The following is a 27,925-nucleotide window of genomic DNA, read 5'->3' as shown; positions in this document are numbered from 1 at the left end:
AGGACCCCATTAAGAGCGATAACATGCATGAAATCTTGAGAGCAGCTGTAGGAGAAATTTTTAAACACACTATGATGGACTGATTGATTATAAAAACTACTATCATAAGTGGATTTTGGTACATGAAGTGATACATTCATGGTAATTCCTTGTACAGAAAAGAAAATCATGAGAAATTTATTCTGTAATTTTCCCTGTATCTTTCAGGAATAAAGCATATCTCCTCAGTTATTTCTGGCTTCTACTACCAGATATGATCACATAGAGGCATGAAAGAGAAGAGCACGTTACATATGACTTCCCTCTTGAATAATGAAGAGATGTATACAAGCAGGTAGAATAAAATAGAAATGTGCTTGGAAACCTCGATTTAAGTACTGACTGGTGATTTATTTTTGTGTGTGTGTGTGAATTTTTTTCCTTTAGTTTTTTTTTTTTTTTTTGAGACAGGGTTTCCCTGTATAACAGTCCTAGTTGTTCTGGAATTAGCTCTTGTAGACCAGTCTAGCCTTGAACTCACAGGGATTCACCTTCCTTTGTCTCCCAAGTGCTGGGATTAAAGGCATTCACTACCATTGCCTGGCTCTTTTTTGTGATCTTAATAAAGATTTTTTTTTGAGTTTCATTCTCTTTTGTGTTTCATACTTCACAAAAAAGAAAAAAAAAACCTTATCTTTTAGAGCTCTTGTAAAATAAGCAGAAAAGTGTTTATGAAAGGGAAACTACATCCCATCCAAAGTAAGAAAATTCTAAATGGAGAACTTTTAAGAGACATTGAGGAGCTAAATACATCTTTCTACTGTAGCCTTTGCCAGTATCTTTACAGGAATAGCAAGATAAGATCTTCCTGTTCCAGAGATCTATATAAAAGGCTTTCTTGGGTCATCCTGGTTTTAGCTTTAAACAGTTAAGTCTTGTTCAACTCATAATCACTAGTATAAGTCATATTTGTAAAGGTTCTTCTATTTTTCACGAGACATAATGAATTTGAAACACATGCTCCCTGGTGTTAAGCCCCACTTCTTTACTGTAAGGGATTGAAAAAGATAGGCTCAATGTTGACAAATGTCATGGAAACACCTATTTTGCTCATTTGTAATTTATAAATTTTGTTCTAAAGGATATCTGAGTAGAGTTTTTAAAGTTATATGCTTGGCATTAGTATGAAATAGCAATTTTTCAGGGTATTTTCGTAAACATAGTGCACGAAAAGGAAATCTAATTATTTCACATCTACATAATTGATGCAATACAACCAGAAACAAGAGGTTAGTACTTTAGGGTTATTTCTTTGAAGAGACACTGTGACCAGGGCAAAATATTTAACTTAGGGGGCCTGCTTACAGTTTTAGGGGTTCCGTCCATTATTATCATGATTGGGAGCATGGCACCATGGAGAGAGGTGTAGTGCTGGAGCTAGAGTGCTACATCTTGTAAGAAACAGGGCTTTGGCTGACACACTGGGTGGTATTCTGAGCATAAGAAACCTAATGGTCACCACACAGTAATACACTTCCTTCAACAAGACCATACACACTCCAACAAAGGCACACCTTTTATAGTGACACTTCCTATAAGATTATGGAGGACAGTTCCATTCAAACTTCAGTGTTGAGGCAGAAGTGTTCTCTGAGGTTTTTTTTTTTTTTTTTTTTTTTAATTATTGTATTATACACAAAGGACTAGACAAACCCAGGCTTTGTCAGCTCTATTCTAGGTAACACATTGCTGTTTTACATCACTATTTCTCAATGGACTTCTTATAGATCAACAGTTTGCGAACAGAATGAATTAATGGTCCTTTGTCAAGAACAGAATGTGTTAATTATTTAAGTCAGTATCTTATAAATAGTTCCATGGAGTTTTTCATAAAGTACGGAAAAAAGATCACTTAACATATTAAACCCTTTTCCACATTAGTATGTTTTGTTTCTAAATGATAATTGTAACATAAAAATTAATCAGATTTTAATACTTTTACCATGTATTTGTACAAATATAAGGGAGATGAGTGAATCTCAAAGTCCTTAACATGGTACACAGACTTTGTCAGCCTGGCCTCTGCTATGTACCCCACATCACATCCTGTTATCCCATTTCCTGAAACTGTACTGGCCTCAGCTGAGTTAGGTTGTAGGAGAGGACAGTGTGCCTAACTTTGGATTATGTGGGGATATAGTATCTACCTTTTGCAGGAAATTATTATTTTTTTTTATTTTCTCAAAAAGATAATAGAATAAGTTTGCTTCATATAAAAGAACATATAACAAAGAAATATATTTACATTATTATAGGATGTAAACAACACAGTAAAATCTCTTTGAACTTAAGGATAATATTATCAGAAAATGAGGGAATGAGAAGCAGAGCACTGAAAAGACCTTGAATCAAATGATAAAATTTTTAAGAAAGAAGGCTGATAATAATGGCAAGAGACAAAATTATTCCATCAGAATTGAAAAAAAAATAGCTTGCATTGACCTAACATTTGTAAACAACATTAAAAACAATGTTAAAAGTGTAGTGAGAACTGTAGTAGGTATATATTAGCTAGTTTTGAATAAGAATAAAAAAATTAAAATTTTGATAACAAAAAAAGCAGTGATAAGACTCCATTCATATAAGCCTTGATTATATACACATGTGGAAATGCCTAATGACAGACAACAGTAATAAAAATAAATTTATTTTTTTTTATTTTATGAATTTCAAAGACTGTGTATCTATCACCTCTTGTTTATTAAGATCCAATTTCTTGAAACTAATTTCTAATTAATATTACTATAAGCAGGTTTATATGGTTCAATGGAATTCTCTTCTACATCTTTCATGCTCCTTTTTTTTTCAGAGAGTGACTTAATGAATTATTTCTGTTTACATAAGCTAATCACTTATCATTACTCTTATATGTGAAGTTCAATATATTTGAATGATCACATAAAACATTTTGGATATTTACCTTACTTTGTTAAGTTTTTTTTTTTATTTACTAGAAGAAATAAATTTAAAGTACTGCTGATAAGATATAAAAGAATATGCTGACAGTTTCATTTAGGTGCTTTTAAAATGTGTGACTTTCATTTTTTTTTTTGTCAAACCTTTTTTTCTTCAGTTTGGAATTTACCATATCCCATATGGTGGAGACTCTCACTCCTAAAATTTTCCTCAATCTTATTATTGGTGAAATGTCTTCCAGATGCATGGATTGGAACATGCAGCTAAAATGTTCCACTGAGTTTTCTTCTTCACTAGAAATTACATCTTATTAAGCATATGAACTCCTTTTCATTTTAAGGTGCTTGCCCAAAAGAAGAAAACACATTATTTTAGAGAAATAATCTTTATATAATCTTTACATAGAAGGAATTATGTGGGAAATTACAAACTCTGTCTTTAAACATGGACAAGGCCATTCAAATAGAACATATGTGTATGCATTTGTTTGCATATACATTTTTATAGGTAAAGACATTAGATCAATCGCAGCAAGTAGCAGCACATGGTATGACAAGAGTTCTTCATAGAGTGACCCTTCAGGAAAATTGGATGATCAATTCTTCAATTGTCAAGAGTGCTATAGAAGTAATACCTGGTCTATGCAAACATATACTCACTTGAAAATCATCCTATAAGAAACCCATTCAATCCTTTTACAATTAAAAGTGGAGTTAAGCAAAATTTTCAATAACAATTCCTTTAATTAGCTACTAATGTAGAACGAGATATGAACCACCCACAAAGTTGCATGTCTGTAATAAGAAAGAAGTAAGAATAGTCTGATGATAACATTTATTTGCCTGCTATGGGACAATAGTTTTGGACTCAGTAAAAATTTGTCACTTGTACTTGTTTAATAAAATGCTTATTAACTGGTAGCCAGGCAGAAACTATAATTGAGGCACACAGTACAGGAGAATTCTGGGAAGGCAGAAAGCTCAGTCTGCAGTTGTCACCCAGACGAAGAGGAAGCAAGATGAGAATGCCTCAGTGATAAAGTTACCAAGCCACGTGGCTAGTACAGACAAAAATTATAAGTTAAGATATAAAAGTTATTCAATAAGAAAGCCAGAGATAATAGATCAACCAGTTTGTATTTAATGTAAGCCTCTGGGGTTTTTTTTTGTTGTTGTTGTTTTTTGGGTTTTTTTTTGGGGGGGGGGGAGACTGAACGGCTGTGGGACTGGGTGAAACAGAAACCTCTCTCAACAAATGCTACCAACATGGATAACTACATCCACATAAAACCTGAGAGAGCTAAGAGAGCTTGGGCAGTAATTCTAGACACAAAAGAATAGAGTTAAGCACAGTTTCTTGGTAGCAGCATTTTCTTGGATGTGTTCTGTTTGCTAGAGGCAAGTATGTCTCCTTTCAAAGGCTTCCCGACTCAGCTTTAGTTCAAAAACTTTTAATTAGAGACTTTCTTGTGAAATATTAAAAGTAATCAGGTAATTAGTCCATATGGGGCTACAGGTTGAGGTCAACAAATGGAACTAAGAACACACAAATGAATGCACTAATTTGGATACATAATGAGTTTAATTTATGAACTGGGTGAAATATACACATTTGGATTGAATTCTTTAATTCCTATTGTTGACCTATTAACACTCATTGCAAATACCACTTACATGGACTCATTAAAGAAAAGTATCCTAGGGCTGGAGAGATGGCTCAGAGGTTAAGAGCACTGACTGCTCTTCCAGAGGTCATGAGTTCAATTCCCAGCAACCACATGATGGCTCACAACCATCTGTAATGAGATCTGGTGCCCTCTTCTGGTGTGTGTGATCTGGTGCCCTCTTCTGGTTATGTATACATAATAAATAAATAAATTTAAAAAAAAGAAAGGTATCCTAGTATGTATATCCTGTGTTTGAAAGGGAAAATATACTTCATGAGTTTATGAAGTATATGTTTCAAGAAAATCTTTCATTCTTATTCTATATGTACAAATTTTCTAGTTATAAATGTTTCTTTTGGTTATTTCATGAAAGTTTTTATACTGTAGCTTCTAATAGAACATGTCATTAACACCACTTAGTCTTTATCTATATTTTTCTTTTCTTGCATGTTAATTCTTAACATTCCATATGTCATTTCTTTATATTTCAGTTTCCCAATTTTAAAAGGAAAGCATGTTCAGGTGTCTCATCACTAATTAGGCATCTTCTTGAAAGACCAGAATGGAAACCAGGTCAGATAATCCATTGAACTCATTCATTGTCCATGGCTTTGATGTGGTTTATATCAAGAATATTTCTTAAAATCCATTATGCTGAAGGCTTTGTCTGAAGGTAGTGGGTTACAGAAGGTGTCAGAACCCTGAGAAGGTAGAACCTAGTGAACATAAATTAGCTCACCACGTCCTCATACTTGAAGAGTACACTAAATTGCTAAATTATTACTCTTTTTCATTCTGTGTCCTGAATTCTGTAAAATAAACAGTTTCTTCAGAAAATTACCCATGCCTCACTATTGACAACAAAGTGACAATGAAAATAATAGTCAACAAAAACTATGAGGCAAAATATACCTTTTTCCTGCTGGGTTGCTTAACCTCTGTCACCTTATCAGGGTTACAAAAATGAAAAGTGATGCTGAAAACAGATCCTCATGTTGATTTTACACAATACTTAGGAAGCTTTTGGAATTGGGTTGTGGAAAAAAATCTGGGAATTGTTGAAAAAGAAGGTTCAAGAAAGTGTTGCAAACAGAGTACAATAGAAAAGTCTAGTGTAACTCTGCAGTGTGCTGATTGAAATGTAGGTTGTAAAGGCATTTAGGAAACTTCAGGTATTGACAAGAGCATGTCCATTGCAACACAAAAGTACATTCATTTTGGTTTGAAAAGGAGGGCCAGTGGCACTTTGCTTGTACTGAAGCACTTAGGTAATTGTTTTCCTGAGATTAAATGTCCTTGTGTCCTGACACAAAAAGTTTAACAAGTCTTTGCCACCAAGGTTCAGTAGCATTGGTGCATGTGGTGATGCTAACACAATGATGACTCCATGATGCTAGTTTTCTAGATCTGTGATATATATGAATTTTACAGTCTCACTGAGGAATCCTTGAGACATAGAATCTTTAACCAGGATTGCAGGTAAAAACTGAGATGCAACTGTGTGACTGTGTCTGAGCCCCTGCTCGCAATCTCTGACAGGATAATAAAGGAAACCAAAACTTCAGTGGAGACTCCAGACAGAAGTGTCAGAAATATGAAATATGACGCTTTCTAAGGAAAACATCAGTAAGCAGAGTTTAAATAAATAAATGAATGAATGAATGAATAAATAAATAAATAAATAAATAAATAAATAGCCACGTGGATTCAAACCAGCAAAGTCGCAGGAGTAGTTCTAACCAAACCTATGCTATCTGATATTCTCATACTCTCTAGACTAGATATCAAGATGTGATTTAGCATATTTTTCAGTTTCTTTGGCTTTTTGTGCTCAATACTGTTTTTCCATAATCTACACGCCATCACTGTTGGAGTAGAAATGTGAACTTTGTATCTGCTACATCATTGTATTATAAAAATATGAAACTTTCTTTTTCTATAAAAAGAGGGTTACAGATGACCATGGTGGTGTCTAAGAGACTTTGGATCTGAAAATTTCTAGGACGGTCAAGATTTTTAAAATCTTAGAAATGATTTGAATGCATTTTATATTGTAAGATATACGTGAGTTATTTTGAGTGCAGGCAAAATATATTCTTTTGTATCTGGAAAGCTCCCACTGTAGAAATAATCCAAGCATTAAATTAAATCTTGATATTCAGTTTGAGGAACTATTGAGAATTAGTAAAAACATCCTGAAGGATGTTTGGTCTTATAACCTTGAGAGAGAAATTGAGACACTTGTCTCTTTCCCATTCTCTGTTCTTTTGGCCACTATTAGTCCATTTGCAACACATTTATACCCTGTGTCCAAGATAGAAGAATCAAGTAATTATGGTCCAGTCTCTCTGACACATTCCTCAATCAGTAATGGTATAGGCAACATATTCTCTTACACAGGACTCAGGATAAAAAGTCTTAACCTTTATTTTTTTTTTAATTTCCATCCACCCGTTTTAATAGATCATGTACTACAACTTTTGGTAATTTTAATTTTATTAAAATTACGTGTTGGAACTTAGTAGAAACACTATGAAAATCAGTATGAATATACTCAAAAAGTTAAAGCTAAACTAATATATGAACTGGTTGTATCATTCCCAGGTATATAACCAGAATAATATAAGTCAGCTGACTTGTATGAGAAAATTTATTAAGTACAATAAATAGCCAAGACATACAATTAGCCTCTCTGTCTATCAGAAGATGAGGGGATAAATAAAATGTGTCATATAGTCTCTACTTAATTCAACTGTAATTAACAACAAACATGTCATTTGCAAGAAAATTGACGGATATGGAGATTTTCAAAAAGTAAGAGTAAGTCAAATATTGAATTTTCTTTTGTATGCAAATATAATATATGACATGAAATCATAAAATAGACTACTTTGGGAAGAAAAGGGGGCCTAAAGGTAGGTGGAACAAAAAGGAAATTAATGTAAATATGTAAGAAAGCTATGATATGCATGTAGGAACACATTATAATGAAATCCACTGTTTTATATGCTCATTTATTACATAAAAATAAAAATGAACTCTTTTGTTTCAAGCATGAACTATGAAAGAACATCTCCTGTATTAATGATAGGGGTGTTGGTGCATTTTATTTTTGCTGTTGCTGTTTATATTTGTGATTATCTTTAATTATATCACTTCTTCCTTCTTTTTCCTTCCTTTAAACATCATTTGAACTTTTTCCCATTTGTTGAAATAGGAGCGGCAGGGCTGCGTCCCAGGCACCCGGCCGCCCGCATGGCTAGCTTATGCCCGAAATAATTACACAGAAACTGTATTCTTTCAAACACTGCCTGGCCCAGCTAGTTCCAGCTTCTTATTGGCTAGCTCTTACATATTGTTCTAACCCATTTCTAATATTCTGTGTAGCCCATGAGCTGGCTTACCAGAGAGGATCTTAACCTGCATCTGTCTGGAGTGGGAGCATCATGGCGACTCCTCCTCTAACCTTCTTTCTCCCAGAATTCTCTTCTGTATACTCCGCCTACCTAATTTTCTATCCAATAAAATGGGCCAAGGCAGTTTCTTTATTAGTAAGAAATCATTCCCACATCATTTCCCCTTTTTCCGTTTAAACAAAAAAGAAAGGCTTTAACTTTAGCATAGTAAAATTACATATAACAAAACAGTTATCAAGTAAGAATTACAGTTACAATATTTATATCTATTTTATCTCTTATCATAACTAAGGAAAACTATAACTATTTATTCTTCAACTCCATCAAAGACTCCAGAAGGATATAATATTATCTAAGTAAACAAGAAATAAGAAAACTCTAGAAATGACAGAGACATCTCGCTGCCTGGACAGTCACCCAAAGTTCCTCTGTACCGTTGGGGCATCCATCTTCGGCCTACAGGCCCATGGTATCCAGATACATTTCCATGAAGCAGGAAATTTCAAAGACAGTTCAGTCATTTTCTGCTGTGTCCTGCAGAATGTCTCGCAGACTCTTTCATGAATCAGGAACCCCGAAAGACCATCTCACCTTTAGGCAAGTTCAGCAGTCCTCTCTCTGAGGGTTCTCTGTGTCCAGTTTATGCAACAGTCCAGGCAAGAGCAGTTTCTTGCCCAAATGACTATCCAACTCCATAAGGATCCTCTTCGATGCCCATCTTCCTCTTGAAGTAGCTGGTGCTGCCAGGAGCAGACGTGTCTCCTTGTCATGAAAAGTCCTAAGTTATTAAAATATTTTAAATGCCATATTCTGCAGTCTTTGAAAGATATGAAGAATGCCTATCTAACTGAAATATATCTCTATATATCTAGAAAATCTAATTAACATGACTACAAGCTTAACTATTAGCGATGATTATCCATTAACAACCTATATTTCCTAATTATACATTACATTTTTAAATGAACTACACAATCACAATACCTTAATCAAGATCAAAAATACATATACATATAACAAAATTGACCTTAAAATCCATACCAATGCAAATTATTCATATCTATATCATATCCCCCTTTAAATGTAAAAGAACATTTATAAACAATATTTGGGAACATGGGCGTAGTTTTTTCTCTCCAAACTGCTTCCTGCTGAATAGGGGCGTCGTTAATTAGGTCGTTCATGATATAACCTGTGTGCTAGTTTCATCTCAGTTGGCAATTGAGCGAAGCAATTTTTTGAGGGTGTTCACAGCAACCTTTCAGGAGGGCGTGGTCTATCATACCAAATCGGAATAGATGCAATCCACAGGGTCTCATCCTCTGCAAAAACAAAAGAAGACCCTCTCCAAAGCATCATATCCTTAGACCCAAATTCTGAAATCATAATACCCTCATGAAATCCATTTTGGTTTAGCTTGGCAGCCCATATAATGAAATGTCTCTCTGTACTTAGCTCCTTCACAGTCAAAAATTTTAAAGAAAACACAATGTACATAATCCAGACTCTCTGTGAATTTTCCATTTTTACGTGGCTTATTTTTCTTTATTTCTCTTAATCTATAACTATCTGTACTTCTGTACTCTGTCTCTTTAAAGACTTTACCCTTTTTCTTTTTAAGACATTAACTTTATTCTTTATATTCTTTTTCTTCTCTTTCCCAAGCCTACGTACATTTATCCAACAGTGTCTGAATCTGTTTTATTGTGAATCTGTAATTTTTTTACTATCCAGGAGCATTTCTTAAAATGTTAAGCATTTCTTAAAAACTTAAGTTGCACCATGTACAGGTAATACGGTACTGCCTGTGTCCTGCCCAGTCTAAACCTTAACTGCACGGTTTTAAGGTAATTACGGTAGTTCCTGCCTGAGATCAGCACAGTTCAGCATGGAGCAGCCGCTCCTGCCTCAGAGTCATTTGGTGCTTCTGAGCTGAGCACAGTTCCAGGCACACAGCAGTTCACATTGGAGCCGCAATCAGCAGTTTAATTCTGAGACTGAGTGTGCAGCACAGAAACTCTTTTCATCCAAGTTACAGCCAAATCTGACACGCAGAGCACTGCGCAGTCTGAAAACGCGTCTCTGTATGGCGGCAGGAATCCGCCATGCTCTTCCGCCTGCCTAAGCCTGATTCTGCCTTCTGCCCAGGTGCAGGCGGGGAGCGCTGAGCCATCTGCACGGTCTCAGAGCACTCTCCTCCGATCCCAAGCGGGAACACAAACATCCAGTCCCATAAAAGCCTTGAAATGCTTTAAAGCCAGAGTTCACGCTGGCAGTACAGCACCAGGAAGCCGCGCTTTAAAATGACGCAGCTTTTTTTCTCTGCTGCTGTTGCTGAATCAGGAATCTCTCTACAGCACGCCACCAACAAAACAGCAAAAATCTGTGTTAAACTCTCTCTCCCTTATTTTTAAGCCTTCTCAGGTTTTTAAGTGGATTTAGCCCATCACGTCTGGGCGCCATCTGTTGAAATAGGAGCGGCAGGGCTGCGTCCCAGGCACCCGGCCGCCCGCATGGCTAGCTTATGCCCGAAATAATTACACGGAAACTGTATTCTTTCAAACACTGCCTGGCCCGGCTAGTTCCAGCTTCTCATTGGCTAGCTCTTACATATTGTTCTAACCCATTTCTAATATTCTGTGTAGCCCACAAGGTAGCTTACCAGGGAGGATCTTAACCTGTGTCTGTCTGGAGTGAGAGAATCATGGCTACTCTCTCACTAAGCTTCTTTCTCCCAGAATTCTCTTCTGTTTTCTCCACCCACCTAAGGGTGGGCCTATCAAGGGGCCTAGGCAGTTTCTTTATTAATAAGAAATCACTCCCACATCACCCATTCTTGTTCAAATCTATGGCATAGTTTTCCTTTTTAACAGTTTAAAATAATTTATATTATTAACCCTAAGTATAATTATCTTTTCCATTCTTGTGCTGAAAATTTTTCAGTGGTGTTCACATGAGCATGGATTTAAAACATATCTCTATATTTGCATGCCTCTGTTTCACCCTATGGAACTTAGCCTCTTGTACTCTGGTTCTTAGTTTTCAAAGAGTGTTAAAGTTAACTATTTATACATCTTTCAGTCTTTAGAGCTTAAAAAAGTGGGTGAAATGCCATTATTTATTAGATAACTCCAAACAGATACTACTAAGACTTTTATTAGATGGGTTTTCTTTTTTTTTAAGAACAACAACAATAAATGGAGGAAAGTTTGTACTACAAATACAAGTACATATTTAATACATTTATTTTACTATTTGCTAAAGTAAAGCATTATATTTGATATTGTAAAATTATAAATGAGTACATCTCATGTTCATCTTTTTGGGTCTGGGTTACCTCGCTCAGGATAGTGTTTTCTATTTCCATCCATTTGCATGCAAAATTTGAGAAGTCATTATTTTTTACCGCATCATAGTTCTCTAATGTGCATATATTCCACACTTTCTTCATCCATTCTTCCATTGAAGGGCATCTAGGTTGTTTCCAGGTTCTGGCTATTACAAATAATGCTGCTATGGACATAGTTGAACAATTGCTTTTGTCATATGATAGGGCATCTCTTGGGTATATACCCAAGAGTGGTATTGCTGGGTCCAGGGGTAGGTTGATCCCAAATTTCCTGAGAAACCGAAACACTGATTTCCAAAGTAGTTGAACAAGATTGCATTCCCACCAGCATTGGATGAGGGTACCCCTTCCTCCACAGCCTCTCCAGCAAAGGCTATCTTTGATGTTTTTGATTTTAGCCATTCTGACAGGTGTAAGATGATATCTCAAAGTTGTTTGCATTTGCATTTCCCTGGTCGCTAAGGAGGTTGAGCATGACCTTAAGTGTCTGTTGGCCATTTGAAATTTTTCTTTTGAGAATTCTCTGTTCAGTTCAGTGCCCCATTTTTTAATTGGGTTAATTAGCATTTTAAAATCTAGTTTCGTGAGTTCTCTATATATTTTTGAGATCAGACCTTTGTCTGTTGCGGGGTTGGTGAAGATCCTCTTCCAGTCAGTAGGTTGCCTTTTTGTCTTAGTGACAGTGTCCTTTGCTTTACAGAAGCTTCTCAGCTTTAGTAGGTCCCATTTATTCAATGAGGCCCTTAGTGTCTGTGCTGCTGGGGTTATACATAAGAAGTGATCTCCTGTGCACATCTGTTGTAGGGTATTTCCCACTTTCTCTTCTATCAGGTTCAGTGTGTTCAGACTGATATTGAGGTCTTTGATCCATTTGGACTTGAGTTTTATGCAAGGTGATAGATATGTGTCAAATGGATGGAAATAGAAAACACTATCCTGAGCGAGGTAACCCAGACCCAAAAAGATGAACATGGGATGTACTCACTCATAATTGGTTCCTAGCCATAAATAAAGTCAAGGAGTGTATACCTGGTGAACCTAAAGAAGCTAAATAAGAAGGTGAACCCAAGGAAAATCATATAGTTATCCTCTTGGCTATGGGAAGTAGACAAAATTGCCGGGGAGAAAATTTGGATCTTGGGGGTGGGGCGGGATGGGGATAAGGGGGAGATGGGGAGAGAAAAGTAAGAAGGGGAGGATTGGGGGAACTTGGGGAAACAGGAAGATTGGGATAAAGGAAGGTTGGATAGGGGAGCAGGGAAGCACATATCTTAGTTAAGGGAGCCACCTTAGTGTTGGCAAGAGACTTGAACCTAGAGTGGCTCCCAGGAGCCCAAGGCGATGTCCCCACTTAGTCCCTTGGGAAGCTGAGGATGGGGAACCTGAAATGACCCTATCCTATAGCAATATTGACAAATATCTTGCATATCACCATAGAACCTTCATCTGGTGACGAATGGAGATAGAGACAGAGACCCACACTGGAGCACTGGACTGAGCTCCCAAGGTCCCAATGAGGAGCAGAAGGAGGGAGAACACAAGCAAGGATGTCATGACCACGAGGGGTGCACCCACCCACTGAGACAGTGGGGCTGATCTATTGGGAGCTCACCAAGGGCAGTTGGACTGTGACTGAAAAAGCATGGGATAAAACCGGACTCTCTGATCATGGCGAACAATGAGGGCTGATGAGAAGCCAAGGACAATGGCACAGGGTTTTGATCCTACTTCATGTTCTGGCTTGGTGGGAACCTAGCCAGTTTGGATGTTCACCTTTCTAGATATGGACGGACCTTGGACTTTCCACAGGGCAGGGAACTCTGACTGCTCTTTGGACTGGAGAGGGAGGGGGGAGAAGGGTGGGAGGAGGGGGAGGGAAATGGGAGGCTGGTAGGAGGTGGAAACTTTTTCCTTTTCTCAATAAAAAATAAATAAATAAATAAAAATTATAAATGAGAGGTTATCAGAATGTTAGACTAAGAAAAAAATATTGATTATTTTGTTAAAATACAAAAGAATAAGCTATTAATATATTACATCCGAAAAATGGAAAATAAACTTGAGAAACAAAATATTTTTGATGTCATTAACATTTGCAGTGATCTCAGCTGATGGATTGAGCACAATAGGGTGTTTCAGCAAAGCACTTGCGTTGAAATATGGAAACAGATAAATCACACTCTCAAGAGGTGGTTAAACTCTATTTTTTATCTACATATAGCTATCAATGTTATTATTCTTGTAACTAATTTTTGATAATAATTTTCAAAGAGAAAAACAGTTAGGGAATAAGATTCTCACATGATGGTGATGAATATTGCAAATAATTTGTTGTATATCTGCTTTTGTTCATTTCCCAAGTCACATTTCTGTCTGTGAGTCCCTAATAACATATTCTGCAAACTCATGAACTGAACTCTTTTGTTTTATGACCTTAACAAGTCATTTTTCAAAGAGTAGGAATAGGTTTCTTAGAAGGAAAAATAATCATTTATTTAGTTATTTATAAAAAATGGTTGATGATCTTTTCTCACCTAATAGTCAGGATATTAAATATGCTTACTTTTCTTTATAATTTAAAAGTCATATTCCATTCTTGTATTGTTTTCAATTGTGTTTCTTTATTTTGCTTTCTATGCGTATGTATATCTCTAAGAAACACATTTAGCCCATTTGCTATATAAAAAGAGACCACAAGCTTGCTTGTCTATGTGACAACTAATCTGATGTTTGTTCTAAATGTATTAAGATCATTTTTTTCAAACTCCATGTTTTAGAAGTCTGTTGTTATATATCTGTGATACTTTTTATTTTTTAATTATTCTGCAGTTAAAATATACAAGTTTTGGTAATCCCATAGGTCAGGCTAGTTTGGATTGATAACTGTATATTATTAGGTTTACATATTGTAATTTACAGTTTTAAGTTATGTGTGAGAATACGTGTTGAAATAGCAAACAATAAGAACAATGTTGTACTGCAAAAAAAAAAAAGTGATAAGAATTTATATCTTTAAAACAATCCTATACTTCTAAAATCAAACAAACAGTTAGAATGACTCAGGACCCAGTTTTGATTCCTCTGAGAGAAGTTCTATTTCTGCTGCACAAATGCCTGGGGTACAACTCTGTTACTCAGTATTAAAGCCTAAGACATTGGTCTTTCTTTATTCTGTCTCAGGTAGACTCTTAACTCTAATGTTGATTCCTTACCTGACAATTTCTCAAAAAAGTTCAGGTTCTCTGATCTGAAAAAAAAAATGTTTATTTGTGTTATTGCTAATGATGGCTTAGTTTATATACCAACTTGTGGATATGTGAAGGTGTGTGTAGGTACCCAGAGAGGTATTAACCATAGGATTCCATAGAGCTTGATTTAAAGTTAGTTGTAAGCTACCTCATGTGTTTACCGGGAAGTGAAGTCAGGACCTCTGGAAGAACAGAATGTGCTCCTAATGACCGAACCATCTCTCCAGCCTACCTTCAATTATTAAAGAAAACCCAAATTATTACAATTAAAACATTTCTAAATTTTACAGAAATACATATTCTGATTTTTAATTTTACAATTGTGTGTGTATGTTTCTGTGAGTTTATTATATGTGTGAATAGATAAGCATGCACATGTAATTGACATTCAATATTTTTTTTAATCACTTCTTTATTTTCTTTCTTTTTTTAATGATTTATATTTAGGTCTACATTTTTCTCTGCTTCTATTCCTGCCTATTCCCTGCCCTTCAGATTTCTCCCATGATCCACATATTTTCAATTTACTCAGGAGATCTTGTCTTTTTCTACTACCCATGTCGATTAGATCTATGTATGTCCCTCTTAGGGTCCTCATTGTTGTATGGGTTCTTTGGGATTGTGATTTGTGGGCTGGTTTTCTTTGCTTTATGTTTACAAACCACTTATGAGGGAATACATGTGATAATTATCTTTCTGTGTCTGGGTTACCACACCCAAAATAATGTTTTCTAGCTCCATTCATTTTCCTGTAAAATTCAAAATTTTTTTTCTGCTGTATAGTACTCCATTGTGTAAATGTACCACATTTTCCTTATTCATTCTTCGGTCAAGGGGCATTTAGGTTGTCTCCAGGTTCTGGCTATAACAAACAATGCTGCTATGAACATAGTTGAGCACATATCCTTGTGGTATGATTGAGCATTCTTTTATATATACCCCAAAGTGGTTTTACTGGGTCTTGAGGAAGGTTGTTTCCTAATTTTTTAAGAAATCACCACACTGACATCCAAAAGGGCTCTACCAACTTGCATTCTCACCAGCATTGCATTTTTTCACATAGGGGATCTCACTGAGAATAGACATCACAAATTTTTCTAGGCTGACTGACCAATGAGTTCCAGGACCTGTCCTTATTTGCCTTTCTATGGTCTATGAATGTTCATCACCTTGCTTGGCTCTTTATAAGTGCGCTAGGAATAAGAATTCAGGTTTTAATGTTTTTACAGCAAACCCTTAACTGAAACATTTCCACAACTGCTGAATATTCTAAGTTCTAAAATTTTCCAGATGATTATATTAAAAGATTGTTGCTAATCATGACTTACCTTGATTTATTCCCTACTTTTACTTATTTACTGTTATCTAGATTTTGTACATGACTTATTTAATAAACAATAGCTTTTCTACATAGCTATCTGTATGCTGTGATCATTTGTGTAATAGCTGAAAGATATGTTCAATATGACAAGTATACATGAGAATCTGTGGATATTTTTCTACAACAAACATACAAAATGCACATACATAGAAACCTGCCTGTATACACACAGGATAAATATCTGTTTTTCAATCACAACAAATATCACCTATGACTCTTATGTCTTTAGCTAAATTAATAGAAATTCTTAATCATAATGTAATATTGTAATACATGCAATGACCCCAATTCCAATGAATTCCAATTTATATGATAAGACTGCCAAAATTTTACATTCAAATTTCTATTTCTCTAGGCTAAACAATCTTTATAGTCATATAATTTTGTGCCACCTCGTTCATTCAGTCATTCAATACCCAAGAATCTATGTATATTGCATAATTAGGAGTATGAATCATAAAATGCATAATCAGATATATATGTGAGAGATAATAAATATAAAAATATGTTGCAGCATATTCAATTTAAATTTTTATATAATATATTATTATAAAGATATATTCCATATGATATGCAGCAAACCAGAAAAGTCAATCTAAATGCTTTGAGATACACATAATGTTTTATTGAGACTTTTTTCTGCATTTCTGTAACTTTCACTGTCATTCTTTCATGAAGTGTTGCAATTTACAAAAATCCATACAATTAATTTCTTTCATAAATCCAGATATCTAGCAGCTTGAATACCACTAACAGGCTTTCTCTTTAGCCTCGAATACATCCTCTGAATTTTTCTTTCGAACTCAATCTGGCTAACACTAATATATGCAACACATCTCAGCTTCTCTAATTTTCCATTTACCTAAGTTAACTTATTTTCTTTGTTTTTGAGTTAATAACATAATTATAGCATTTTTCTTCTTGTTTCCTTCCTCCAAATTCTATCCTGCATTCCCTTCCCCATTTTCCTTTAAATTCATGGTGTTTTCCCACTAACTGTTATTGCATATGAATCTATACATATATTACCAAATGTATTCTGTTTATGTTATATACTACTTGATTATATGTTTTCAAGGCTCACAATTTGACACTGAACAAATTGGCATGTTCTTCTCTAGGGAAATCTACCTCTCCAGGTCCCAGTTTTCACTGGATCCCTATATTTCTTTGTGTTAGGGTGAAGACTTGTTGTGTGCTTTCCTTTGCCAAATTTCACATTTTCAGCAGTGTCTACCTTCTTCATCTCATGTTTGTGCAATTATGTTGGTGAACTATTATTAGTATAGGCTATGATATTACTAGGTGTCAATTCTATTACTGTGCAGAGACACCATAGTCAAAGCAACTTTTACAAAAGAAAACATTTAACTTGACACTTGTTTTTACAGTTTCAGAGTTCAGTGCATTATCAAAAAATGGTTGAGAGTATGGCAGCACACAGACTACCAAAAGAGAAATGTAAACACAAAGCCAGTCACATACCCTTTGATCTACAATGCTATTTTGCCTGAAAGCTATAATAGGGCAATGGTGGCACAACGATTATGGGAGTGACCAAACAATATCTGTTTTGTTTTAAGGCCCACTTCACTGGATGGAACTTATACCGAAAACTACTTGGGTGACCAACAACCAGAGACTAGATAGCACAGGAGGCTAAAGGAAAAGCAAATGCTGATGGTCAAAATAGCAAACAAAAATTCAATAATAAAATGATTCTTAGTAATATTTTGCTATACTCAGGTGAGTGATTTGCTCAGCTATAATCAGAAAAGCTTCCTCTTAGAGCAGATGGGAATAAATACACAAATATTTAAATAAATAAATGCACATAGCTGAACATTGTGCCTAAATGGTGTTCTCCATCACATCCCTCCTTTCAGAGCTCAGGCAAAAAAAGGCAAAAAAAAAAAAAAAAAAAAGTGTCAGGGCCAATGGAGATGGAGGGCATCGCAAAATTTGGCTCTTTAAGACAACATGATTAAAGTTCATATGAACTCACAGATAGTGAGACAGCTAGGAACTGTCTCACAGTAAAGGGCTTAGAGGGTCTGCTCCAGGTCCTCTGCATATATATGAATGATTTTATGGGATTTCTGAGTATGTGAATGAGTGGGTTTCCAATTCTTGTGCCTTCTCTTGAGCTCTTTTTTATCTGTTTGTCTTTTCTAACTATGTTGTGATAGTTTTTGATTTTTTGTGTTATTGCTGTAGGAAATCCTACAGCCAGTAGCCTTTAAGTTAGTCACCCACTTAGGTGTGGCCTCATATACTATAAATTTGCAAATGTAAAGAGCACATGTTAGCTCTCTCTTTGGACTGCTGTATTTGATTCCTTTTCCCCATTCATGCAGAAGACTGTGATCTGTGAGTCTACCTCTAAATGTACAACCCTTTAATATACTCCCTTCTGAGCTAGTGTGGGATTTCTTTGTAGCACCCATCATCATTATATATATATATATATATATATATATATATATATATATTACATTTTACTATTATTCCTTAGACGCCTGTATTTTTCTGACGAGAAACAAAGAGTACAAGATATGGATAGGAGAAGCGGTGGGAAAAATTTTAGAAGAGTGAAGGGAGGGGAAACCATAATCAGGATAGATTTTGTGAGAAGGAAATCTATTTTTAATAAAACACCAAATAAAAAACATTTTAATTTATAACCTATGGTCATGAAATTTAAGCAGGAGCAATCAAGTATATAGATTGTTTTAGAGCAGCTGAAGACCTTGGTGTATTGACAGATTTTTGAAACTAGAAAAGAAGCAGCATTCTTTCAATACTAATACGAACTTAATCCACTGATGGGTGAATCTAATTCAATCTCTAATTTAAGAATCATATGAACTTGGAAAAATATTGTCTTAGTAACTGTTCTATATTTGCTTTTTTACTGATTACATTTTTTATTCATATTTATTGAACACTACGTTTTTCTCTGTTCCCCTCCCTTCCTCTTCCCACCCCTCTTTAATCTAACCCCAAGGTCTCCATGCTCCAAATTTACTCAGGAGATCTTGTTTTTTTCTGCTTTCTACTTCCCAAGTAGATTATCTATGTAAGTCTCTCTTAGTGTCTGCATTGTTGTCTAAATTCTCTGGGACTGTGGTTTGTAGGCTGGCTTTGATTTGTAAAGACACCATAACCATGACAACTCTTATAAGCGAATACATTTAAATAAGGACTTGTTTACAGTTTCACAAGTTTAGTTCATTAACATTCATTATAGCCCAGAGCACAGCAGCATGCATGCAGGTGCGAGAGCAGTAGCTTATAGGTAAATCATTTTCTGTAGGTTAAAAATGGAACACTGGGCCTAGTGTGGGCTTTGGATATCACATAACCCACTCCCAGTGACATACTTCCACTAATAAAGGCAAACCTTCTAATTCTTTTCATGTACAGCCACTCCCTGATGATAAAAAATTCAAATATATGTGACTATAGGGGCTATTGCTATTCAAACCATATATATTTATTATTATCTGCATTTTGAAATTGTGAATACTGTTTCTGGGTGTAAGTTTTCCTCCTCACTAGCTCCATTTCCATAGAAAACTATGTAAACTTCATTAGTCTCAATATTTCCTTGGTGATACATCTCTAATAACACCTATATTAAAGGTTTAATTTTAGGATTAAATAATAAAAGCATTTAAAATTATTTACCTATGATAGTTAATTAAGTAGTTCTTTGAATGTTTTAAATAATTTTTACATTATGAATTTAATCATATAGTGAAATAGCTATCAACATTGTTACTTTGGGGTCTTAAAACTATTACTATAGTTGAAAAATAACTTTGCAATTATGCTACAAATATCTATATACTTGAGACCAATGATACAAATTTCACTCTTAATTCATTAATATACTTTTTTAGTAAAGAATCTATTAGTCAGAGATCTAACATTAAATTAACCTATGCTATGTTATGATAGAATATATCTCTCTGTGTCTCTTTCTCTCTCTGTCTCTCTGCCTCTGTCTCTCTCCCTTTCTCTCTCTCTCTCTCTCTCTCTCTCTCTCTCTCTCTCTCTCTCTCTCTCCCTCTGTGTGTGTGTGTGTGTGTGTGTGTGTGTGTGCGTGCGCGCACATTTGAACTTTGTCTTTAAATCCAGGTACAAAGCCCTTAAAACCATTTTCATTTCTAGAGGAAAGAGTTGGTAGAAATATATTTTCTTTTGATATTTAGTGTTTGTCACTGGTTCTAGACATAGGAATTTCCGTAGCACTTGAAATTTGCCTCGTGATTTATATGAGGAACATGTTCATCATGTTATTAATAAGAAATGTTCAACTTGCTGTGACTTTATCCTAATGATGTGAGTTATGGTTGGCTTGATTAGTTTAGGATATAGCCAGGCCTCCAGAGAGAAAATATGATTTAGAAAGTTGGAACTTTAAGCACTTATGTCAGTGCTCCACTAGGTGCCCAGGTCACACATTCTCACAGACCTACTCCTGCCTCTGGAGAGAAGAAGGGTTCTGGATTCTAAGTCAATTACTAATAGATAGTAATGTAATCAATCTTGTCTGTGTAATGAATCTTCATAACTATCCCTAAACTGTTATAGTATACTTGGAGCTTCTTGGTTTGTAATTGCATTCATATGTCCATTTGAGGTCAAGAGGGTAGGATGTCTTCATTCAACAAAGTCAGAAGCTCCAGTACTCATATTCCAGTGTAGCTTCTCATCTGGCTATTCATCCTTGTTAGTAATTATGTTACCAGAGTTTTCTGGGAAAATTCCGGCTCTGGGAGTCTGAAGAGACAAGGTTCAGTCCCATATAACAATACACCAAAGAACTAAGTAGTGGAGTGAGGGCAGATAAGTGAAATTTAATCAATGCACTGTGTTGAGCAATGTAAATAAAAAGGATCAGTGCAATTGCAAGTTAGACTTCTATGGAATGATAGGAACTTTGAGATATTGTAGGATAAGGAACAAACTGCATGGCTGGCAAGGGCATGTATTACTGAAAGATGTTGGCAAGGGGGAGTTGTTGAAGGAGACTGCTTGTTTATTTATACCCAAAATAATTACACAGAAACTATATTATTTGAATCATTGATTGACCCTTGATCTCTAACTTGTTATTGGCTATGTCTTACATATTAATACAACTGATTTCTAGTAATCTATGTATTGACACATGACTGTGACTTACCAGGAAATGTTCCAGTGTCTGTCTCTGGTGGGGCTACATAGCTTCTCTCTGACTCCAACTCTTTTCTCACATTATTCATCTTAGTTTTCCCTGCCTAGCTCTTTTCTACCCTATCAATAGGCCAAGGCAGTTATTTTATTAACCTATAGCATTTACAGCATAAAGAGGGTAATCCCACATCACCTCCCCTTTTCTGTTTAAATAAAAAGGAAGGTTTTAACTTTTATGTAATAAAATCACACATAACAAAGCAGGTATCAAGCAATAATTAAAGTAACAATATTTACATTTACTTTATCATAACTAAGGAAAACTATAACTCTAAGTACTTCAACTCTATCAAAGACTCCAGAAGGCTATAATACTACCGAAGTAAACAGGAAGCACATTGTAAAGAACTTCCAAAACTCTAGAAATGACAGAGACATCTCGCTATCTGGATAGTCACCTAATTTTTTTCTGTGCCATTGGGCCATCCATTTTCAGCCTACAGACCTATAATATACAGCAGACATTTTCACACAGCAGGAAATCTCAAAGACAGTTATACCTATATTAGCATTTTGTCAGTCACTTTTTTCTGTGTCCTGCAGAATGTCTAGCAGACTCTTTTATGAAGCAGGAACCCAGAAGGATTGTTTCCGCTTTAAGCAAATTTAGCAGTCATATTTCTGTGAGTCCTGCATATCCAGTTTGCCCAATATACCATCAAGCTGTTCAGGCAAGAGAAGTCTCTTGCCAAAATGGCTATCAAACTCCATGAGGAGCCATTTCAATGGCCATCTTCCTCTTGAAGTAAATGGATGCTGCCAGGAACAGATGTGTCTCACTCTCATGAAAAGTTCTAAGTTCTTAACAAATTTTAAATGGCATATTCTGTAGGTCTCTAAAAAATTTGAAAAATACCTATCTAACTGAAATATACTTCTGTATATCTAGGAAACCTAACTAACATGTCTACAAACTTGACTATTATAGATGGCAATCAGTTAGCCTATATTTCTTAATTATACATTGCATTTCTAAATGAGCTGCAGAAACAACACTTTAATAAAGATCAGAAATGCATGTTCACATTATAACAAAATGGACCTTAAATTTGTATCAATAAACTAAGATATACACCAATGTAAACCTCTGTAGAATATCCCCTTTTAAATGTAAACAAAAATTTATAAACAATATTTGGGAATAAGGGTGTAGTCCTCTCCAAAGTACTTCCTGGTGTTTATTGGGCCAAATAATTTTTCGAGGGGTGTTCACAGTGACTTTTCAGGGTTTCTGGTTCAACAAATCACATTAGTTTGGAAGCAATCTACATGTTCTCATCTTCTATGGAAACAAAAGAGGAACCTCTTTTTCAAAGCAGCATATTCTTAGACTGAGATATTGAAAACAAGATACCCTAAAGTATATATGTTGGTTAATTAGCTTCTTCACAGTCAAACATTCAAAAAAAGATACAATAATATACATAATCCAGACTCTCTGTGTATTCTACTTCTTTACGTGGCTTATTTATTTTAAATCTATTACTTGTTAATATTTATTTTATTATCTTTACTCCTTTAATCTATGACTGTCTATACTCTGTCTCTTTAAAGACTTTACCTTTTTTTTAAAACCATTTATTCTTTTTATCTTTTCTCTCCAAAGCCTATGTCCATTGATCCAACACTGTAGGCAGTTTGGATGCTCACCTTACTAGACCTGGATGGAGGTGGGCGGTCCTTGGACTTCCCACATGGCAGGGAACCCTGATTGCTCTTTGGGCTGATGAGGGAGGGGGACTTGATTGGGAGAGGAGGAGTGAAATGGGAGGTGGTGACAGGGAGGAGGCAGAATCTTAAAGAAAGAAAGAAAGAAAGAAAGAAAGAAAGAAAGAAAGAAAGAAAGAAAGAAAGAAAGAAAGACCAAGAAAAAATCTGACTCTGTCTTTATTGTGTACCTATAATTATTTTCTGACCAGAAATGCTTCTTAAAATGCTAAGCCCTTCTTATGAACTTAAGCAGCACACTGCTAGGGGAAATATGGCATTACCTGCTTGTCCCACTCAGTCCAGCTTGGTGTAGCTGTTTGCTGCCTCTGAGAGTCATGCTTACACCCCTATCCTTAGGCGCATAGCCAGCCTATGTTGCCCTTAAGAAAGTTGTAGTACTCTGTTCACCAACTCCATTTAAATGTTCCATTGCTAGACCTCCTGAGAAAGAGTTAAAGTTTGTACTGACAGCATGACCCAGAAAGCTGGCATTTCAAAATTGTCACATTTTTTCTGCTCCTGCTGAATCAGGAAAACCTGTCTTAAAGGAGTTGTGGCACACAGGAGCAAAATGCTGGCTACCAGGAGCCATGCTTAACTCTGCTCTTTTGTGTCTAGAATTCCTTTCCAAGATTTCTCAGGTTTTAAGTGGATTTTAGTTGGCTGCATGGGTGACATTTGTTAAAGGAGGATGCTTATTTGTTTTCCAGTCACCTGGCAGCTCAGATCCAAAATATTCATACAGAAACTATACTACTTAAAACATTGCTTGGCCCATTATCACTAGCTTCTTATTGGCTAACTCTTAAATCTTAATTTAACCATATTACAAATAATGTTGCTATGAACATAGTTGAACGAATGTTTTTGTAGTATGGTTAAGCATCTTTTCGGTATATTTCCAAGAGTGTTATCGTTGGATTCTGAGATAGGTTGGTTTTCAGTTTTCTGAGAAACTGCCACACTGAATTCAAATGTGTTTGCTCAAGTTTGCATTCCCACCAGGGTTGGATGAGTGGTCCCCTTACTCCATATCCTCTCCAGCATAAGCTATCATTAGTGATTTTGATCTTAGTCATTCTGACAGGTGTAAGATGGTATCTCAAAGTTGTTTTGATTTGCATTTCCCTAATAGCTAAAAAAGTTAAACATATCATTAAGTATCTTTTTGCTATTTAAATACTTCTGTTCAGAATTCTCTGTTTATTTCAGTATACCTTTTTAATAATTGAGTTAATTAGACTTGTACTCTCTAACTTCTTGAGTTCTTTATGTATTTTGGAGATCAGTCTTTTGTCAGATGTGCAGTTGGTAAAGATATTTTCCCATTCAGTAGACTGCCTTTCGTCTTATTGACTGTGCCCTTTGCTTTACAGAAGTTTCTCAGTTTCAGGAGGTCCAATTTATTTATTGTTGCTACTAGTGTCTGTGCTACTGGTGTTATTTTTAGGAAGTGGTCTCCTGTGCCCATGCATTGAAGACTACTTTCCAGTTCCTCTTCTATCAGGTTCAGTATAGTTAGATTTATGTTGAGGTCTTTAATCCATTTGTACTTGAGTTTTGTGGATGGCGATAGATATGTATCTATTGTAATTCTTCTACATGTTGAATCCAGTTATGTCAGCACCATTTGTTGAAAATGCTTTCTTTTTTCCTTTGTATAATTTTAGCTTCTTCGTAAAAGGTCAGCTGTTCATAGGTATATGGATTAGTATCAGGGACTTCAATCTGATTTCATTGGTCAACCTCTCTTTTTTTATGCCAATATCAAGTTTTTTTCATTACTGTAGCTCTGTAATAAAGCTTGATGTCAGGGATGTTGATACATCTGGAAGTTTCATTATTGTACAGGATTGTTTTAGCTATCCTTTTTTTCCATATGGAGTTGATTATTTTTCTCTCAAGGCCTGTGAAGAATGTTGTTGGCGATTTTATTGAATTACCTTTGATAGTATTGCTATTTTTTTTTTCTATCTTGATCCGACCTATCCAAGAACATGGGAGATCTTTCAATTTTCTTGTATCTTCTTCAGTTTCTTACTTCAAAGACTTAAAGTTCTTGTCAAAGAGGTCTTCTACTTCCTTGGTTAGTGTTACCCCAAAATATTTTATGTTATTTGTGCCTATTACAAAAGGTGATGTTTCTTTGATTTCCCTCTCATCTTTATCATCTATGGAGGAGAGCTACTTTTTTTTTTAGTTGATCTTGTATCCTGCCACATCACTGAAGGCATTTATTAGTTGTAGGAGTTCTTTGGTAGAGTTTTTGGGGTCATTTATGTACAATATTCTATCATATGCAAATAACAAAAGTTGGACTTCTTCCTTTCCAATTTGAATCCCCTTGATCTCCTTATGTTGTCTTATTGCTATTGCTAAAACATCAAGAACTATGTTAAAGAAATATGGAGAGAGTGGACAACTGTATCTTGTTCCTGATTTTAGTGGAATTGCTTTGAGTTTCTCTCTATTTAATTTGATGTTAGCTGTCAGTTTGCTGTATATTGCTTTCATTATATTTAGGTATGATCCTTGTATTCCCAATCTCTCCAAGTCCTTTATTATGAAGGTGTTTTGTCAAATGCTTTTTCAGCAGCGAATGAAATGATCATATGTTTTTTTTTTTCTTTCAGTTTATTAATATGATGGATTACATTGATAGATTTTCTTATGTTAAACCAGCCCTGTATCTCTGGGATGAAGTCTACTTGCCCATGATGGATGATTTTTTTGATGTGTTCTTGGATTCGGTTGGTCAGTATTTTATTGAGAATTTTTACATCCATGTTCATGAGTGAGATTAGTCTGTAATTCTTTTTCTTTTTGAGTCTTTTTTGTGATTTTGGTATCAGGGTGATTTTAACCTCATAAAAAGTCTCTTCTGTTTCTATTATGTGGAATACTTTGAGGAGTATAGGCATTATCTCTTCTTGGAAGTTCTGGTAGAATTCTACACTAAAACCATCCAGCCCTGGGCTTTATTTTTGATTGAGAAGCTTTTAATGACAGCTTCTATTTCCTCATAACTTATATGTCTATTTAAATTGCTCACCTGGTTTTGATTTAATTTTGGCACATGTTATCTATCTAAAAACAGTCAATTTCTTTTACATTTTCCAATTTTATGGAGTGTTGGTTTTGCAATAAGATATAATGATTCTCTGAATTTCCTCAGTGTCTGTTTTTGCTCGGTGTCAGAAAATGGGGAATCAACCTACCTCAGTATTCGGCAATAGCAGTCTTGGGCATATACCCAAAAGATGCTCCATCCTACTATAAAAACATTTATTCAACTATGTTTATAGCAACATTATTTGTAATAACCAGAACCTGAAAACAATCTAGATGACCCTCAACTGAAAAATGGATAAAGAAAGTGTGGCACATTTACACATAAGAATATTACTCAGCAGTAAAAACGATACCATGGATTTTGCATGCAAATGGATGGTATTAGAAAACACTACCATCATTGAGGTAACCCAGACCCCAAAAGATGGATATGGTATGTACTCATAAGTGGATACTGTCTATAAACAAAGAACATTGAACCTATAGTTGATGATCCTAGAAAAGCTATGCAATAAGGTGAACCCCCCCCCCCAGAAAACATATAGAGTCATCTGGAAATTGGAAACAGACAGATCACCTGACAAAATTGGGAGCATGAGGGCGGAGGGATAAAAGCAAGGGGAGAAGGGAAAGAAGATGGGGATAAGGGGAGGGTTGAGGAGAACTTGAGGTAAAGAGATCATGAGAATGGAGGAAGGACAGATATGAGAGCAAGGAAATAAATATCTTGATTGAAGGAGCCATTAGGGGGTTATCAAGAAACCTGGCTATAGTAAAATTCCCAGGAATCCACAAGTATGACCCCAGCTAGGACCTTCAGCAATAGAGGACATGGTGCCTGAACTGGCCTTGCCCTGTATTCAGACTGATGGTTATCTTAAGTATTACAATAGAACCTTTCTCCAACAACAGATGGAAACAGAGGCAGAGTCCCACATTAGAGCACTGGTCTGATCTCACAAGGTACAGTTGAAAAGTAGAAGGAATGATGATGTGGGAGTGTCATATATCAATCTGTTGATTTCATTGGTTAAGCAATAAAGAAACTGCTTGGCTGGCCCTGATAGGTTAAAACATAGGTGGGAGGAGTAAACAGAATAGGATGCTGGGAGGAAGAGGAAGTGAGCTCAGACTCTGCTCTGCTTCCGGAAAGACTTGACAGTTCTGCTCTCTGGAGCAGATACGCCAGGCTCCACTCTCCCAGGCAGCTCCGACTCAGGATGGACGTAGGCTAGAATCTTCCCGGTAAGTGCACCTTGGGGTGCTTACACACATTATTAGAAATGGGCTAAATTAATATGTAAGAATTAGCCTAGAAGAGGCTAGATAGAAATGGGCCAAGCAGTCTTTAAATGAATACAGTTTGTATGTTGTTATTTCAGACATAAGCTAGCAGGTGGCTGGGGTGCTGGGGACTCAGCCCCGCTGCTCCTATTTCAACAGAATGAGAATATGAGTGAAGAGGCCAACATCATGAAGGATTCGTCTACTGAAGCAGGTTATCTGAGATACTGGGAGCTCACCAACTCCAGCCAGACTGGGAAGGAACAAGCCTAGGAAAAAACTAGTCACTCTGAATGTAGTTGACAGTTGTATGGTTGGGGCAGACTGAGGGGAAACTGCCAGTGGCACCGCGATTTATCTCTACTGCATGTACTGGCATTTTGCTATCCTATTCTTTTTAGATGTATACTGTTGAACTAGGAGCGGCAGGGCTGCGTCCCTGGCACCCTGCCGCCCGCATGGCTAGCTTATGCCCGAAATAATTACAGGGAAACTGTATTCTTTCAAACACTGCATGGCCCGGCTAGGTCCAGTTTCTTATTGGCTAGCTCTTACATATTGTTCTAACCCATTTCTAATATTCTGTGTAGCCCACGAGCT

General features: G+C 35.8%; 1 long non-coding RNA gene across 3 annotated transcripts in view; it reads left to right on the top strand.

Moving 5' to 3' along the window:
- Window positions 1-27,925, top strand: part of LOC126504099 (uncharacterized) — a 52,790-nt gene that overhangs the window by 12,525 nt on the left and 12,340 nt on the right. Inside the window, exons 2-4 of one of the 3 annotated variants that reach the window (XR_007592499.1) lie at window positions 208-334; window positions 5,113-5,194; window positions 12,824-13,205. This is a non-coding gene — a long non-coding RNA (uncharacterized lncRNA). Of the gene's footprint in view, window positions 1-207; window positions 370-5,112; window positions 5,195-12,823; window positions 13,206-27,925 lie in introns of those variants that run through there. The other 2 variants (XR_007592498.1, XR_007592497.1) reach the window with 2 other exon arrangements.

Source organism: Alexandromys fortis, unplaced genomic scaffold, assembly GCF_014885135.2.
Source record: "Alexandromys fortis isolate MF-2015 unplaced genomic scaffold, M_Fortis_MF-2015_v1.1 scaffold_42, whole genome shotgun sequence".
In the NCBI taxonomy this organism is placed as follows: Eukaryota; Metazoa; Chordata; class Mammalia; order Rodentia; family Cricetidae; genus Alexandromys; species Alexandromys fortis.
The sequence above is the reverse complement of the archived record's forward strand: the minus strand, read 5'-3'. Positions and strand labels throughout refer to the sequence as shown.